General features: G+C 41.5%; 1 protein-coding gene across 7 annotated transcripts in view; it reads left to right on the top strand.

The window, feature by feature from the left end:
* Positions 1 to 19034, top strand: part of BBS12 (Bardet-Biedl syndrome 12) — a 55992-nt gene that overhangs the window by 16690 nt on the left and 20268 nt on the right. The window lies entirely within an intron of this gene.

The following is a 19034-nucleotide window of genomic DNA, read 5'->3' as shown; positions in this document are numbered from 1 at the left end:
ATTGAACTGTTTTACCTTCTGATATAGTCAAATGCCTTAGAAGCTCTCCCTGCTCAATCTCTGCCTTGCCTTCTTGTCTCTTCTATTGCTAGATATAGTTCAGTGCCTAAGAATCAAACTAAATATATTTTTCCTCTTAACAGTTCCTACTTGACTGTATTGATTTTATCCAGTTTCTATTGAAACGAATAACTTGAAATATCAAAATATTTCATGTTGACACTTTCACATGAACATTTCAATTTTCTGTTTATAATATTTCAGTCTGCAGTTACGATTTCTTTGTAATAGTTTTTATGAGCTGGGAAAGAACTTTTTATTCATAGTCTGATGCAGAATATTAATCCTGAAGTGAACTTCTTTTGCTTTGTCATCTCAGTAACTGCAGTGTGTTTTGTGCCACGGCATACATCTTCCAACAGATGTAAGGTTCACCCCAGCACCCTGCTTTAGGCAACCAATACAACCTTTACCAATCATTCTCTTGGAAAAATCTGGAAGAGCTGTAAAAAGCCTGTGTGGCTTAGGGAAAACCTGGCAAGCATATATCTGACTTAAGTCTGGAGACTGGAAAAAGGCTGGTGTTCTTCTACTTCAGTGATGCTTTTCTTCTAATAACAGGACCAGAATAAGTTTCTTTGTTCATTAACAGACCAAGCTAAGGAATCTGACTTACCAGCTTTTGGTACAAGCAGTCATTTCTTTTGTTGTTGTTTCTTTTTTCTCCTTTACAAAGTTAAATAGTGTGACTTCTGGAATTTGAAGTGTGTCTTTATATTTAGCCTGCTGATTGATGTTTTACAGAAAGGCCTGTTTAACCCATTTACTTTCAAACATTAAGATAATAATCAAGAGAAGCCAATATTTTATACAATAAAATTTTTATACTTACTTATTTATATAAAATATTCTTTGCTATTGTTTAACACCTTCCGTAAGTTAAGTGGAAGATGGCCTTATATGGACTGCTGTGCTGTGGACCTGCACAGACTTCTTTGTGCTTAGGTGAAATTACATATAAGAACTTCAGTTATCTATTTTTCAATTCCTGTTTTATCCATTGACTGGAAAGAACAAGCAAGGTGCTGGAAGCACAGTGAGCAGTATGACTGAACCTTGCAATGGACTTCTTCCAAAAAAAATCTGTACTCCCACCCTTCTTGAAGGTATTCAGTGGAGATCGTGATGTGGGTTACTCAAGGCTTGCTTGAGGAAAAGCCTCTAAATCAGCTCTACATTTCTTCAGTTTAAATGAAATGTCCCAAACCAGAATATGAATGAAGATTTCATAGAATCATAGAATGGTTTGGGAAAGAAGAGACCTTTATGTTCATCTAGTTCTAACCCCCCTGCTTATAGGCAGAGACACCTCCCACTAGACCTGGTTGCTCAAAGCTCCACCCAGCCTGGCCTGGCTCTCTTCCAGAGACAGGGCATTCACAACCTCACTGGACAACCTGTTTCAGTGTGTCACCACCATCACAGTGAAGAATTTCTTCCCAATATATAGTCTAAACCTACCCTCTTCCAGTTTAAAGCCATTTCCCCTCATCCTGTCACTACCTGCTCTTATAAAAAGTCGCTCCCCAGTTTTCCTGCAGGTCCCCTTCAGGTACTGGATTTCTGTAAGAACGATACTGCAATTTGGTATGAATAAGCAGATCAGAGGTAAGAAAGAGATTACACTGGTTTGAATCAGAGCAATGAGTCCACTCCTGTGTTGTTCCTCAGTCTAGTACTGGGAAAGCTTTTCAGGTCTGATTAGTCATTTGTGTTAAGTGCAATAAATGTCAGAGAAACTAATACAAAACAACAACAACAACAACAACCAAAAAAAAACAGTAAATGTGAGGCACAGCTGCTCTCTAGTGGACTTGTGAATAGTGTCAGCAATGTAAATACAGTTAACGTCCCCAGAAGATAATTATGTAGATGCTTTTGTTGAGAGACAGAAGGAAGATGAAATCTTCTTACATGTGAGTTCAGCTCCTGCTTTGTTTTATTGTCTCTCACTTCTCTATCTAGCAGACTTACGCCATGGTTGCAGTGAAGTTGCAGAATGCCACAGCAACTTAAAAACAGGTGTCTAATGCCCAGTGCTGAGGTGAACAGTATTTTGTTAACGTATGTTTACCTGCTAATAAGCTGGTTTATTAGAAGGTGCCAGTGCTTCCCCTATCATCAGACCAGAGCAGCAAATATCCTAGAGCTATGGAGAACTCTTTTATCAGAAAAGGTGAGAAGATGTACAAAGTACAAGGCTTATTTCCTGATGCTAATGCTTTACAGAAAGAAAGAGAGAAAAAATACCTAGCATATACTAGATTTTGCCTTTTAGGAAAGCGAGGTCCATTTCAAAGTCAAATGTGTCAGGGTGCAGAAGCACAAGTGAATGCATGCAGAGGACCTCTACCCAGCAGGGTCTGGGCTGTGTGTGGTTCAGCCTGCCTACACACCCAGGCATCGTTGCCTTTCTGCTCTGCACCTCTGCATGCTTTACTGACTCAGTGTTGATGTAGCTCTCTGCTATAAGTCAAGGAATTCTCCTACATCCACCAAATGCCCCCAGAATGAATCTTCTTTCTGTACTGATTTCCTGATGGGTTAACCCTAGAAGAATTTCAGTATAAATCTGTTGGTTACATTTCTTCATTGTAATAGCATAAGCAAAAAATAGCATCAGAGTTCACAAGCAGCCTTGCAGTAACTAATGTGACCAAATAATGTGATTCAATCCCACTGAAAATTTATGAATGCAACTGAAAACTTAGTCTTCAATATGAATGTGATATGTATGAGAAAATTACCTGTACTTAGCCCAAAGTAGTTTTTTATATTTGCAAGAAGGTTTTGTTTAAGATATAGTATCTATTTCACAAGCAGCCTTAGAAATAACCCAGCCATCCCTTTTCTTGGACTGTGATATAAATTATGGAGAAAAGTATTCCCATTGTAAAGAACTCCAGTCAAATACTGAAGAAATAAAAAATAAACTTTATTAGAAAGTCTTACACCACCTCAATCATTAATCTGTGTGCCAGCTTTAATAACAAGCTATTGTGGTGTAGTGGTAAGACTACTTTGGAGTTGTATTGCCTAATTCAGTTTTAAGTGGATGAGGCCCCTTTATCCCACAGAAAATTATAAAACAGAAAAGGAAAAAAAAGAGAAAAATAAGTTCCCAGTTACAAATGAGTTGGCAAATGGCTCCTTTTGGTGGTTCTCTTCTTGTTTCAAGGAGGAGTATTCTATGCTGCCTGGATAGGGTCTGATCCCTCAGCAAGACACTACTTCTATAGCAGCAGTAGTAGTATGTACTTTCTAGGTCATCTGTGTGCCATTGGAACACTGAGGCTATACGAGCAAGTCCTGTTAAATATACAACTGTGTTGCATCCTTCTCTTCAGTGGACTGTTGCTCAGGAAAGAGATGCTTGAATGATGACTGGGTAATCTGGATAGAATTACACCTTGATTGGTGCTGTTAAACTTTCTATCTAGAATCAAGTGCTTTTTTCATTATTGGCCATAACAAGAAGCATGTGGGAACAGTGCCTCTATGTTGCATTCAAGGCCAGGTTCGCTGCGGCCCTGGGCAGCCTGATCTGGTGGTTGGCAGCCCTGCCCATGGCAGGGGATTGGAACTAGATGATCCTTAAGATTCTTTCCAACCGAAGCCATTCTATGATTCTTGCATCAGCACTGCAGAAGTGTATGAGGCATGGTTCTGTGGGGTCAGCAAACACCCAGAACATAAGCGACAGCTTCCAGCCTCTTTCAAACACCAAGCTCTTTCCTATTGCTGTGAGCTGACCCCAGCCACCAGCTAAACACCCACACAGAAACTCACTCCCTTCTGCAGCTGGATGCGGGAGGAACAAAAGCAAAAAACTTGTGTTTGAACAGAACACTTAGTAAGTGAATGAAAGGAGGTAAAAAAGGAAGTAAAGACAACTTCGTCTCTTTCCTGACCCTGAGGAAGGTTCACCTTTCTCCCCTCTGCCCTGGTGAAGTCACGTCTGGAGTATTTTGTATCTGGGCTCCTCAGTTCTTCTAGAGAGAGCCTGGTGGAGGGCGACAAGGATGATGAGGGGCCTGGAGAATCTCCTTTATGAGGAAAGGCTGAGTAACATGGATCTCTTTGGCCTGGAGAAGAGGTTGAGAGGGGATCTTATCAATAAGTATCGTGTATATTCAGGTATAGCCTGAATGATTTTCAGTATCTTGCTATGAAAGAATTCAAATAAAGTCTTGACTTCTGCAGTCTTTATCAACCACCAGATCCATCCTTTAGGGATGGAAATTGTGTAACAAAATAGTTTACTTGAAAAAGTAAACCAGTAAAGTAAAATAGGAACTGCTTTTTCTCTCTTTAGTAAAGTTAGCAGGTTGTTCTGAAGAAGAGCCTTGATCTGTAAAAATATGTCAGTCTGAACTGTGCAAAGGCCAAAATATATATTTGAAAGCTAATATTTTCTATTTCCTTTTTGTTCAGCTTCCTGCATAATGAGCCCAAGTTGTTTATTCTTCTGAATGATGCAATGGGTTAACAGATAGTATGTGGGTTATCAGTAAGGAAATCTGAAGGTACGAGGACCATAACAGTACCTTATGTTTCACTTTGATTAAACTGGTGGAATTCCGTGTAAATGGAAAATTGTGAGGGCGTATAGCCTTCATTTTATCAAGAGGATACAGTAGGAAGTAACTTAAAACACAACGTATCGTATTATCTCTTACTTCTAATTAATGAAATGCCCTGAAGTCTTTCAACTTAAAACCCATGCACTCTTTTTACAAAAGATAAACCAGTCCTTCCTGCAAAGGCTGAGATTTAAGGAGATGTGAGTGCTCTGGGGGAAGATTTGATCCATCTATATTCAAGAACCAAGATAAGTCATCAGGAGGTGACCATTCTCAAATTTAACTTGCACAAGTAGCTGAGTTTTCTTCTCAAGTCTCCTTTGTATGGCAGTCTTCTACTTCTTACGTACTTTAGAAACCTAAGTAGATTTAGAGTATTTAAAATGAAACAGTTTTTTGAAGCGTCTTTTTTTTCCCCCCCCTATTTTTGCTTCTTAGAGTGCGTGCAGAGAAAGCTCAGTTGCATTTTAGAAATAACAGTTCTGCACAGCGAAGTTACCCTCCAGCCTGAGAGCTTCAGCATGAGTGCTGCATACACACAGGAGAGTGGCAGAGCTTTCCCACAGGGACTTCACCAGGCCAGGCACTGCGCAAGCCCTTGGTGCAATTCACTCTACTCCTCTCTAGGTAAGCCCTGAGAGGTGCTTCAGTATCTCTGCAAAGGAGACGCAGACAGGCATCTCAGCACTATGACCAGCCCAGTACTTGCATTCTCTGTCCTCTAACTTGATGATCTGCATTATGCACAGGTATTAGGAGCATGATTTTTTCAAAAATAGATGATGATGTGTGTGGATAGCAAGAAAGGTTGTCTTTGAGGTGAGTCTCCTATACATTGTTCAGTGGTTGTGTTTTTTTTTGTTTGTTTTTTGTTTGTTTTTGTTTGTTTGTTTTTGCTTAACTGCTGTTGCTTGAAGATGAACAAAAATGTTTATTAAAAAAAGGCAGGAAGAGAATGCAATTGGTTTACCCCACCTTAGCATGTTGGTGTTTTGAAACCAGGGTGGAGCAGTTTATATTTTGATAGACCATTATCTAGAAGGAAAGCAAATAACCTCTTCCCTTCAAGCGCCAACGATCTAAATAGTGCTTTGCTGCTCACTAATGGTACTGCTGTTTATATGCTGCATGGCTGTGTGTGAGAACAGCTGGGAAAGCTAACAAAGAAAACAGAGGTAACAACACTATGGACTTCAGATGTTTCATTTGACTCAGTATGGAGAACAGCAGCAGCACAAATACCATTGTTTGCCTGCATTATTTTATTTCATACACATACATTGTGTAATGCTGAGCAGATCAATAAGTAATCCTAGTAGATCACACAGATGGGTATAAATGAGCAGTGAGATGTTTAAAAATAATGGCGTGCAAGTAGCAGGTCTTGTGCAAACTATTTATAATGATTGGTGGTTTATGCCATAGCACCTTATGGAGCCATTCAGTTACATAGGCTGAGCCTTTGTGCCAGTCTTCTCTTCCCTGAGCTCTCAGAGGGGAAGTGACTTCTTTTTTATTCCAGGAGATTGGAGTGGAAAAATTTACAGAAGAGCTCCAGTATTACTATTAAAACAGGCAATCTTTTCCGTGATTGAAGACTAGACCTAGATGAAGTGCACTTCTTCTAGAATGTAGGAAAGGAGAAGAGTAGCCCTCAGCTTCCTTTTCAGAAGGCTGGCTGATGAAGGGGTTAGCTAAATTTTTCGTGTACAGCACAGTGGAAGAAGCAGGATTTGAAGTATCTGAGAAACAGCAGTCCTCTGGGCAGCACTGTACTGCAAAGGATGGGTGAAACTGACCTGTTCTCGCTTCCCAAAGCCAGAATGGAAACAATCTTGTGCCAAGTTCCCAACAGCTGGCTTGTAGTAGTGTAGACATCACAACAGTGCGAGAAGAGCAGCCCAGATCCACCACTGTTTAAATAACCCTAGGGTACTTAGTTGGAGAATTGACCAATGCCCTCAGGTATATGATTTGATTTTTGGGTGGTCCTCTGTGAAGCGAAGAGTTGGACTCAGTGATGCTTGTGGGTACATTCCAGTTTAGAATGTTTTACAGTTCTACAACAACTGTAGGATTTTTGCCTGAATGCACTACATACACATCATCAGGAGGTTGTAGATTGACAGGTTTGATGAGCACAACTAACTGAATGACATCATAGCTACTCTACAAACTCCTCCTCTTGTTAAGGTTGTTGCTCATGTGTGAGTTGTAAAGGGGAAACACTAAGTCCCACACAAAGACTTCTTTGTTGCTGTGCCTGTTTAGGAAAAGGATACATTACTGAAAATATTCCGGATGTGTCTTAGGACAGGATTGTAGGAACCTCGAACTGTTGCTTCCTCTTCCCTGCATCCATACTTCATATATCTGTACATTTAATCACAGTTAATGCCAAGAACAGGCAATCTAAAGTGAGAAGCAGGGTTTGCAGCCATACAGGAGTTGCAGGAATGTACAACAGTGGGCCAGTGCTAACAGATGAAAGGAAGGCTGTCATACACCTCTCCTATAGCCCTGCTCCACAAGGCCTGAACTGGTTCACATTATAAATGGCTAAAGGGAAAGAAAGGAACTACAGGTTACATTTAAGGAGACTGTTCTGATAGGAGGAAGAGATATCTTGATCTCTTTTTAAACTGTGCCCCTGCTCTTCTCTCCCCACATTTTTTTTTCTCACTCCCATCCCTCCATATCTTTCTGTTCTTGCTTGTGTGTGAAAGAGTTTTATCCTGCTTGCTTTTTTACTATTTCATCATTACACAGGCAGCATTGGGGCACTCTGGTAGCTTTCCCCCACCCTCCAAGTAGTAAATGTCCTCCAGTTAATGTGAGAGGTGGCTGTTTGCTGAGGAGCCATATGGCTGAGATACGTCTCCCATGATTGCAAAGATGGTCTTCTCCATGCTGAATCTCATCAGGTGAGGTAAGAACAACATCCAGGGCTCTGTGATTGGTATAGAACACCTTATTGCATAGGTCACCTCAAACTTCCGTTCAAAAAGGTGAAGATTTCATTGCAATGGCTGTCTTGTAGATAAGGTGACACTGGAGAGGTCAGGTGGAGTCCTACGTCCTCAGTGCCTGGAGAAACAGCACCATGTCTAAGCTGAGCACTTGTGGGAGACAGCTGCCTATGGCAGCTGAGCCTTGGATTACATGGCCAAAGAGATTCCTAAGAATTTGGGTTCCTTGTTAAGATTTGCAGGTGAGCAGGTAGTGCTGAGTGGTTGCAGAGCACTGGATATAGCTAAGGGCTCTGCAGGAGTGGGGCTGCACCACCATAGCTTGCCAGCCTCTCCACGCCCTTTCCCCAGGCAGCTCCTGGCTGGGCACCCTGGGCCTTCAATCTTACCTGAATCCCTACCTACAAACAGTGTTCATGGAGTAATTTCACCAAGTCAGTCAGTATAGCCAGGACTCCAAAAGTTAAATGCGCAGGCAACATTTGTCTCCTGAATTTATAGATGAGAGATACATAAGTGACTTCAGAGCCTAGCATGTACCTCCTGCTGCAAGACGTAAGACCTGCATATTCTCAGCTTCAGGCATTAGTCACAACTAGCGATAACTCTGCGGTCAGGCTGGTTGTCTGAGTAAGAGTGATGATGGCTTTATTTCAGCTTTCTTGTTAGGAATTTCAAAGCCAGGCTTCCCCATCTGTGCAAGAGATCCTCTCCCAAACCTGGCTTATCCCTCTGATTCCTTTTGATTTTAGCTTCCAGCCTATGCTCACTTTGGCCCTGCGAGCATGTTGGTGTGTGGTGCTCCTGTAGTGTTAGGTGCTGCATCAGTGGTATCGGTGCATCCTCCTCCACCGCTTCCTTCCCCTCGCCCCAGCTCTGGCTGGCCTGGTGCATCTGCAGTATCACCATCACTGGTTGCAACAAAACGTGTTGCTGCCTCACCAGCCCTCCTGAGGAAGTCACTTTTCTGCTGGCTGAGGAGAAGCTTCCAGGTGCCTCACAGTTTCAAAGCCCACATGGCTATTTTTCAAGGCCAAGTTGGTTGGGGCCCTGGCCAGTCTGATCCAGTGGGCGGCTACCAGCCCATGGTGGGGGTTGGAGCTTGATGATCTTTGGTCCTCTCCAGCCCAAACTGTTCTGTGATTCTGTAATTCTATGATTTTTCACCTAATACTGACTGACCGTGCTCTGCCTTCAGGATATTGTTTTAAAAAGATGGATTTTCTTTGCCTTGAGAAGAGCTTTTTCATTCAACTCTGCCTCCTCAGTTTTCCACATATTCCTAAACCTCAGAGAGAAAATGTTTCTTCTTTCCTCCAGACTTGGCTTTCTCTTCTGCTGAGACTGATTTAATAGTAAGCGGGCTATTATGCTGTACTTCCAAGATTGCTCAAAAGAACTGTACTGAAACAGAAAACAAATTCAGAAAGAACGAATCACCCTTTCTTCAACCTCCAGTTAGAAAAAGAAAAAAAAAGAGATGATTCACTGTAGAAAGTCTAGATGAAGTTTCTCCAATTCAGTTCTTGTTTATTGTCTGTGTGGCAATGCTGTACTTGTCATTCTGGCAATGTGGTATCGCTTTACTTGAAAATGGCCTGGTGGCTTTATTTGATTCATTTAGGAAGATGACTTTATTTCGTTGGTAAATTAAAAGTCTGTTATTGCTTATATTATCAAGAATGTGGAGCATATTTTATATTTGAGACCACAGAGTATTTTGGAAAATGTAAGTAAAGGTATAATAAGTTATGACAAGCAATACAATAAAGATACAGCACAATTAAAGACAGCACTTGGAAATCTGTGTGAAAACATGCAGTGCTCACATCAGCATTCTGTCAACTGTTAAATTCTCACTCTGTCCTCCAAGAGGAGTGCCCCAAAAGACCGCTGTGTGGAAGTTGAGCTGTGTGCATTAGCTGCACAGAAACCAACTGGCCATTCTGGGGGCTGAGGGGCACTGCTCAGAGAGGGGAAGGGAAGTTCTTGGAGCTCACAACAAATTGCGTGGGATTTAAACAGAAATTTTAAGTCCCTAACAGGATTTCTTCAGAATTATTCCGAAAAAGACTGTGAATTAACCAAGCACGGTTGCTGAGAAGTGGCCCATACTCCTTCGGAGCCCTGTGACAGCCTCCGCAGTGTGTTTCTGCCAGCCCCCCAGCTCTGCAGGTCAGTGAGGCACTGGGTCACTCCAGGAAGAGGTGTGATGGAAAAGGTGGCAAAAGTTAGCAATGTGAAGACTTGCCATGAATAAGATGTGATGATTTTGGTAGTACTGATGAGAGTGCTGAGTTGGAGGAAAAAGGGTACATGAGGTCAAATGGCCCAGCTCTTTGAATCTTTGTTGCAGGCTATGTGGAGCAGAAATCAAAACTGCTGCATAGTGAAAGCTTTTCATGAATGACTTTTGATTAATTCTTGTGAAGCTGGTGGGAGGTGGTAATATGAAGTAGAATCAGCATGGCATGGACGGACGTATCACTGCTGACAGGGCACATTTTCTCAGTTGCCAGAGACACAATGGCAGCAATGATGTACAAAGAGATCTGCTGTGTGCACATGAAGCACAGGCATTGGCAGCTTCCCTAGACAGACTCTGCAAGGGTTGCCAAACAATCAAACTGCCTCCTAACCTAATTTTCACAGTTTACAAACTTAGTTAGATTTAATTCTGATGTATCTATCAACCAGGTTTAGTGTAAGGCAGTGAAAGCGAGACACTATTTGTGACACAAAAGAGAAAACAGCGGTCAAAGACAAACTTGTCTACCAAAGGAGTGTTCAGGCACCAGAGAGTTTTCAAGCAGTGGATAATTCCCAGATATTGAAAAAGTTGTTGTCAGACATCAAAAATTCTCATTCAAGATTACTTTAAATATGATATCCATCTACTGCAAGTGTTTTTTTCCTGGAAACTTTGTCGATAGCTTGGGTATTATTTCCAGAGTTAGAAATGACAGTAAGAGGGGCTTTTACTGGCTATCATAGAAGGTCAAGTTTTGCTAAGTAGACCAGGACTCAGATATTCCATGCAGTTCTCAGCTGAATTCTATAGAATCATAGAATCATTAAGGTTGGAAAAGACCTCTAGGATCATTCAGTCCAACCATCCACCTACCACCAATATTGCCCACTAACCCATGTCCCTCAGTGCCACCTCTACATATAGAGCTACTAAATGTTCATGAATGTGAAGCCAATTTAAATTTACTTTTCTATGAATATAAGGCATTAATAACCTGAAATAAAAATTTTTATAGTTACTAAGTAAAAGGAATGGCAGCACTCACACTACAATTTGGAGAGATTCCTTGTTCTGTGGCATAACCAAATGAATCCCTTTGGTTTTGAGCATACAATCTGGCTTAGCATAGAAGCTTTGATTTGAGGCTTATTATTACCATTAAAAAGTTTGGAATATTTCAATTTGAAAGGTGATCTTTGTGGTTTGCCATGCAGTTTTTCCTCTTGTTACATGGAGTTTTACTTCAGTATTTGTTCTTACAGATCTGCTCTTTGCCCCAAATTGTGCCTATTACTAAGTTGCCTGCTGTACCAATGATGAGGATTTCTTCAGTTAGTTTTGATACTCAGTATTTAGGCAGCTACACAAGGAATCAGAAAACATTTGTATATCTTTTCTACAAACATGAATAAAAATGAGAGGAATGGCAGAAGTTTTAGGACAGACTGATGCCAACCAATTGTCCCAAGGAATGGTCCAAACAGTCGGATGCGTTTATAATAGCAAAAAGCTGTTGAAGAAAAATGTGTTAATCCGTACAGTTGTGGAGGAACATTGAAACATGGCCCATCTTACCAAGTTTCACAATGAATAGTAAGTGGGAACTGAAAAAACCAAACTGTTGCCTGAACATTGTTACCGTAAATGAAAAGGGAAAGAAACACTGTAGGTGGGGATAGTAGTTCTGAGCCATTCCTTTGGTGTCTTATATGTAACTGTTCCAAAAAAAACCTCAGTAGGACTTCACCGTCAGAAATCTCCCATTCTGCAGACTGCCTGTCTATTCTTTTCTTATTGGCCACACGCAACACCCGAGCACCTCTGACGATCGAAAAAAAAAAAAGAAAAAGAATATCATTTGACGTATTTCACATTTCCACTTCTGTTCAGCGATTATTTTTCCTTCTGTCTGTGGTTGTTTAACTTTGATCCAGTCAGGTGAGAACAGAGAAAAGTGGAAACGAGCCTATGTATTTTCCCTTCTCGTGTCAAGACGCAGCACAGCTGCTATCTGTATGGTCAGAGATGGACTCAAGCCAAACCTTGAAGATAAACTGGTATCTAAAAGAAAACAATATTTTGATTATGGCTTAGTGATATATATATGTATTTTAGCCAAAGATCATTATTTTACTGACTAGCTCATGAAAATAGGGACTATTCTATTTTCTCCAAGTAAAGGCTTTTGAACTATGGAGGACCTGACAGGAAAGCACCATTTTGGCATCACACTCCAGAAACTATGCTGCAACCAGTAATCAGCCCTACATTTTGCAGAATCTTCCCTTGCATGAGGTACATTGTGCATGTTTAGGCCTTCCTGCTTGCCAGCTATTCAGCTATAACCAAATTTCAGTCTTAGTGGAGCACAGAGTTTGTTTTGGGATAAAAGCTTGAGCTGCTGTTTCCAGCCTGCAAGCTGTCTCTGTTGCACTGGCAGCTATCAATTAGGTGACTCAGTCCTCAGCAGTCACAATTAGTCAGAAAACAGCAAAGTTGGTGGTACAGACAATGGCGTGGCCACTGCTTCATCCTATTTTGAGATCAGTGTTTAAATGGACCATTGCAGCTTTCCTTTCTCTGTTGCAACACACAGACCCACCTGCTTAGCTGCTGAATCCCCACATATGATGGTACTATGCTTATGATGGGCCAATGCTTTCAACAGAAAGTCTTGGAAAGTGCACATGAAAATTGTCCCTCCGTGCAGGCGCCTAAATAAAGTGCACACCTTCAGATGCACTGTTCTGAAAACCCCGAGCTTTATCTTTGGTGACATTTTGCTAAGATCTGTTATCTGTGTGATGCTATGAGTGACCTAGAAAGAGATGAGCAGAATTCTTGTTTTTAGAAATGGAAAATGTTGCTCTTTTTGGAGGACTCCGCCACACAGAAATATTTGGGCACATATGGTGTGGCCTTTTGCCTTTTCTTTGCTATCATTTCCTAATATGCTTTTTCTAAGCCTAGTGAAACTGCCCAGTGCCAATGGGTAAGCTGCAGAGGCATCTGGACATGATTCAGAACATTTCCACTCACAGTATCACTGGCCCGGGGCACACAAGTATGCAGAGGGGCAGCAGAGCAAAGGGTATTTGTGACACACCATGTCATTTCTGGTCACTGCTGCAGGCCACATACTGAGGAATGTGGATTAAGCTTGCCTATGGATTTCTCAGTCATTTCTTTCAGTGTCTCCGCTGTCAAGGAATCAACTTTCTGGTTATATTTTCAATTAATTCAGAAAATCCAAAGCAGATTTCCCCATGTCAGCTGCAACAGGGTGCAGAAGCTTAGGGTAGGGTTCATGCTCAATGCTGGGGAGCAGCACGCAGGTCCTGGGTGCTTAGCACAGCCAGGGACGTTGTGTGGGCAGCTACAGTCAGCAGATGGGTTTTGGCTGTGCAGTTCTACTGTTCATGCTGCAGAGTCTGCGTATTTGTATCAATCAGAAATCATGCTGCATTAAAATACCGTACAACAATCTGTTGTATCACTGATACAAATGCACCACCCCAAAGACCCTAATCCTGGAGGCTGTCTTGTGGGAAAACCATAACCTGCCTGAAGGATTTCACGTAGTTAGCCAACTGCCATTAAGAATTATTCTTTTGTCAGAGGTAAGCCAAGGCCTAAAAAACAGAAGATACAGCTCTTAACTAGGAGTAGTATTAAAATTACGTGCTCTGAAACTGGACAAGACTCAGTCTGTGAGCTGGAGGATAGGTCAGAGTTGACTAAAGAAGGGATCCTTGATTTGAATTTGTATCTTTAGATACAATCTTGCCGTTTCCCAAATATTATCCTTTTCTGATTGAATAATGAAAGAGCAAATGCTTTACTGAAAGGGCATGTGAGAGGCAAAGCACTGCCTAATATTTAATCAGGCAAAGTTACATTAAGAAAAGAAAGATTTAAAAGATACAGTGAATTATTTTTCCTATGAGAAATAGAGAAGAATTTTCAGACTGGGAAAAATCTGCCTCTGCACGCTAGAAGTTAAATATTTGGAAGAAGTAATTATCAGCGCACGATCTTCTTCTTCTCTGTTGGTAATCTACACAAGGGAGAATAAAAATAACTATTTTTGGGGACCCATCACTCTTAATCCAGAACACGCCAATCTACGCATTATTCAGAAAGATTTGCATTTCAGTTGATTCAAATTGCACCTATAGAAATGCATAGCAAGAATATCAGCTTAAGCAAGGGCTAGAGTCTTCCCAAAGCTAAACAGACACTGTTCTGTAGTCTTACCTTCTTAGTGTGCATTCTCCCTCTCAATTACTCATCCATAAAAATGTAAATGTTGGTACAGAAATGAAGGCTGCATGAGGGAGGAAAAAAAAAAAAAAAGATTAAACCATTTGTGCGTGTCAGTGGTTTGAGGAGAAAAGCTCATATCTGCAGTGCTGCATTTCTTTGGCGTACAAAGCAAATGGGTCAGCAAAGAGTCTTCCTAAAATAAAAAAAATCAGCCTAACCACTGGTTCCGCCCGTACATTAATACTTCTGTTGGCTTGTGGGGGCTTCTCTTACTCAGAAGTGAACTGAGACTGACAGTAACGTTTGTTTACCACATATCTGATCAACCATACACAACCTTTGTCAAATTAGCTAAGTTGGAAAAGATCAATGAATTCATTAGGGTAGGAACCTAACTTTTAAGGATTACTGAAAATGAAAAACAAACATAGGTCATGAGCACACATGCTACTGAAGTTTTGCAGAAACCAGAGGTAGTCTCCAGCTAAAGACCAGATAAATATTCTACTGCTTAAACAAACTGCGCTTGATTCCTTTCAATTCAAGTGTGCAGAACTGGGCTTTGAAATTCCTAAAATTTTCATGAAAAGAAAGATGTACAGCAGAGGACTCATATAGTCTGATATCATATCATGTGAAGAGGAGTCAGAGACCTCTAACAGTTTTAACAGCTGGAACAAGGTTGCAATGCCTGCCTGAAGGAGAGGGAAGGCATCACCTGTGCTAGTGCCACAGAAATACCTTCCTCAAACACAGCCTGGTGACAAACACCAAGCATTTTGCTGGTAGGGTCCTTCTAGAGGTCATCAATGAAATTGTCCAAAGCACCTTCCACTGTGGATGCTGAAGGCAGCATGTCAAACAGATCTTCCTCATCAGGGGGAGCTGGTTGTGGGTTTCTCCCAAAATCCTCTTAATAATCATTTCTTTAATTTCCTTAGCAGGAAAAGCAGCAGTGTTAGAGAGATCTAGAAGGAGATATTTTGAGTTATGCAAGAGGGGCTGGACGGGAGAGGGAGCTGGCCAGGCTCTGCAGTGCTGGGACCAGAAGAAAATAAAAATAAGGCAAGTAATAAGTGATGGTGGAAGAGAGAAGGGAACAGAAGTGACAGGGAAGGTTGTGCATGGCAAAGCTGAGCCAATGCATCCATGCCTGCCGAGGCAGGTCCACACAGGGGAGGAAAACCTCCACACTGCCTGGAAGGGTGCTAGCTCAAGTGATAGAGGCCAGCACTGGGGCTGTTTGTATCCCAGCCCTGGTCACAAAGATCAGGTGCCTGCATGGCTTCTGAGCAGGGAATGTAAACTTCTCTTTTTCTTTAAATGTTAGAAACCTAGTCATCAAAACAAGTTCTACCTCGCCCCAAAAGACAGCTTAGTAAAAGCTTGTTCACAGCACAGAATCCAGTGTTAAAAATTAAGAAATGCCCTAACTGCTTCACTGCTCCTTTCTGCTTGTTGCTGGTGTGAGACCTTCCCACCCACCTTTGCTTATTCAGTGCTGTGGCTGTGGCTTCTACTGTGAGAAAAGCCTTTAAAAGTCCCCAAAAATCTGAAAATCATGAGTCAGACTCCCTCAAAAGAGTGAGGAGGGGATTTTTTTTTTCATCTGTGTAACCATCACTTTTGGTTTGTGCACGTGCATGAAACAGAACTTTTTGGCCCATGAATAGGGGATCTGTGCTCCTCTCTAATTCACCAAAGCTGAAGTCAGACTGTGTTCTCTCACTCCTTTCCCATCTGTCCCTTATCCCAGCAATTAATTCTGCCCCTAATTCCATAATAGTCACTGACTTCCTCTATTAAGACAGTTGCAGAATTCCTTTTGCCTGTTTGAGGGTTCAGCCCTCAAACTATATGTAATGATCACAAGCTGAAAAGAACAAATTTTTTTCCAACACAGGGACAGAAATTGTGCGTTTTCTGGATTCCCAACTTAGATTGCCTGGAGTCCTGATGCACAGGTGAGCACTATCAGCTGCCACAAAGCAGTGCCCTATGCTGGGTGCTGATACGAAACACTGACTGCCTTCAGCATGAGAAGTTTGCTGATTTTCTCAGTTGTGTTGCCTGTGTTTTTTCTCTCAGCTTCATGTTGCGAGTGAAAGTTGGAAACAGTCCTGCATTGTTTTTCATCTGTTTGCAACAAAATGTTGTCAGGTTTGTAAGGAGCAATGAGATTTACATGACCACATTGCATTAAAAAAAAAAAAAAAATTAATAGGGGAACTTATGCTTGATTTACATGACACAAAATAATGTGAAGAACTAGGTCAATGAACTGAGTAATTTTTCTGTCAGTAGCAAGAATTATGTGGTGAAATCTGTGAGGTTTTAATTGAAAACCAACGATGGTACTCAAAAAGGGACTTAACTAAGCAGAAATAGTTATTTCTGCTCTTAACTACAAGAGCTTGTCTTTGCAAGCATACTGCTCTTTCCTGGCAGTTCCCTGAGGGCTTGATGGCTTCTGGTCATGTTGGTGCTGTTCTGCTCTGTAGCTGAATTTTCCTTTTAGAGCTGTCTGATGTGGAAGGACCTTGCTCGCAGCAGAGCTGTAGCAGTACTGTGGCATATGCTTCCACAGTCTTCTCTAAAAACAGTATTTCCTTGCGTCAGTTTTCCCCCATCTCCTCTTGTCTTTGTACCTCAGTGAATCTCGGATTTAAGAGCTAGGATGATGAAAAAAAGGTGGTTGAAACAATCTTCCAGAGTTTCTTTGTATAGAAGCATTTCTGAACAACTTACTTAGCCCTTTGTTAGAGTAAGTCAGGCTCTGTCAAAAACAGTCCCTTGTGTGCACTTTTGCAGCCCCATAAAATAAAGCAGCCACCAAGGACTGAATTATGCAAGTAGTGCAGGCTGCATAGTACCAACCGGTTCCTAATTTTTCCTTGTTGCATTCTCAGTTATGCTATGGAAACTGCATTTGACCACAAGTGCTGCAATATGATATCATTATATCAGCCATTCATCAACAGGTCTGCAAATCATTATTTAATCAGCGACTAAACATCAGTAAGTGTTTATGAAAGAAAAAAGCACTGAGAATAACGTTAATTGTCATCATAATATGCCATCATAAAGTGGTGTAGTACACCTCATTTTTAGCATCATGATTTTCATATGTATAATTTGCTCTCTACAACCACCTGAAAGGAGATGGTGGTGGTGTTTAGATAGGAGTTGGCCTCTTCTCCCAGGTAACAGTGATAGGATGAGAAGAGGGAATGGCCGCAAGTTGTACCAGGGGAGTTTTGGTTTGAAAGGTTTTGGTTCTCAGAAAGAGTGGTGCTGCAGTGGCACAGCCTGCCCAGGGAGGTGGTGGGGTCACCAACCCTGCAGGTGTTCAATAAAGGTGGAGATGTGGCACTGAGAGATAGGGTTAGTGTGTGTGGTGGAGATGGTTTGGTGGTTGGACTGGATGATCTTAGGGGGTCTTTTCTAACCTCAGTGATTCTATGATTCTAATTAACATATCCCATCCGGTCTGCTGAAGAAGACATTATCAAAGGCTTCCATCTTTTGCTTGTTAATATCAGGCTGATTTAAATTAGAAGGAAGTAAAAAAACGCTAATGGAAAATTGTCACTGAAAACCACATAATCCTGTGTGCCTGCAGACTTTGCGGGGTATCCGATGAGCTGCTGAGTCACTGACAACAGAGATGTGGGGCTGCAAAAGGACTGTGGGGCTGCATGCCACTGTTTAAAAGGTCAAATGGAAAGCCTGACAACTGGAATAAATTTACTGTACAAATGTGCATTGAGAGCCTAAGCCAAATGATGAGAGTGTAGTTTTTTGCTCAGTCTTAAACGCTACTGACCAACAGTGCACTCTGTGTTTCTTTTGTTTAACATACGATGCTGAAGTTGTTAGTGGGTTATTGTGTAAGGGTTGTCAGCTTCTTATAAATGAATAAAGCAGGAAATATGCCCTTGAAGAAGCTCAAGAAATAAATGAAGAGTACTGAAAACAACTCCTCGGCTTGCCAGATCCAAAGCCAATCCCTGATATCTTCTGTTAGTTTTAGAAAACCAGAGAACGGTTTCCCTGTACTTTTTGCTCATGTGTGTTTGATGTTAACTTTTCAGATCTCTGAGAAGATGTGGAAGATGTATTATTTGTTAGCTTCCATTCAGCATTTTAGCCTTGTCATTCACGTAAAGAGTAAAGAATGGCAGTGTGCAGCATAGCCAAGCAACACCAGTCACTGTAAACACAAAGACCGAGCAACTGAAAGGAGCTGTTGGCCAATTCCTTCCCAGGCAAGAGGTCTCAGATGGGGAAAACTGGTGATGAATGTTTTTTTCTGGTTTGTGAATGATTCACATGTAGGAGCCTGAACTAAGATGGGCAAATAATGTGGTGACACTTGCTCCTGGAACCCTAAATTCTGAGCAGCCCCAGGTAAAAACACCTAAATGGTTTGACATGGCAGTGAGGCTGGTGATTTAGGAGCAGTCCTGCCCAAAAGCACACAAACAGGTTTTGGACCTGCAAGCCTAGAGGGTTGTGCAGCTTCATTTGTGCCACCGATGCCTGAATCTGCTGGTGGTGCTCAGGGACTTCTCCAGTGCCTCTTCATTTGCAGTAAGGCTAATCTGCAACATGGATTGGGCGCCTTGAGAAATGTGAGCACTGGCTGTAATGGATCACTGAGCATTAAATCCCCAGCATCTTGTTTCTTTTGTTTCTCAATCAGACTTGCAACTTGGGTTTCATCTTTGACAGGGACTGCTCTGTATCCAAGTGGTGTTTAAATCTCGATGTGTTTATTCAATAATGTACACGTTTTATTCACAGAACTAAGCCTTTCCTCTTGTCTATCTTCTATTGCAGGATTCTTTTTGGCTTTCATGTGGTCATTTTGTGCTAATTTTCTAAGCCTTCCCACTGCTCAAA

This window comes from Meleagris gallopavo, chromosome 4, assembly GCF_000146605.3.
Source record: "Meleagris gallopavo isolate NT-WF06-2002-E0010 breed Aviagen turkey brand Nicholas breeding stock chromosome 4, Turkey_5.1, whole genome shotgun sequence".
Taxonomy (NCBI): domain Eukaryota; kingdom Metazoa; phylum Chordata; class Aves; order Galliformes; family Phasianidae; genus Meleagris; species Meleagris gallopavo.
Note: the sequence above shows the minus strand (reverse complement) of the source record. Positions and strands in the feature narration are given on the sequence as shown.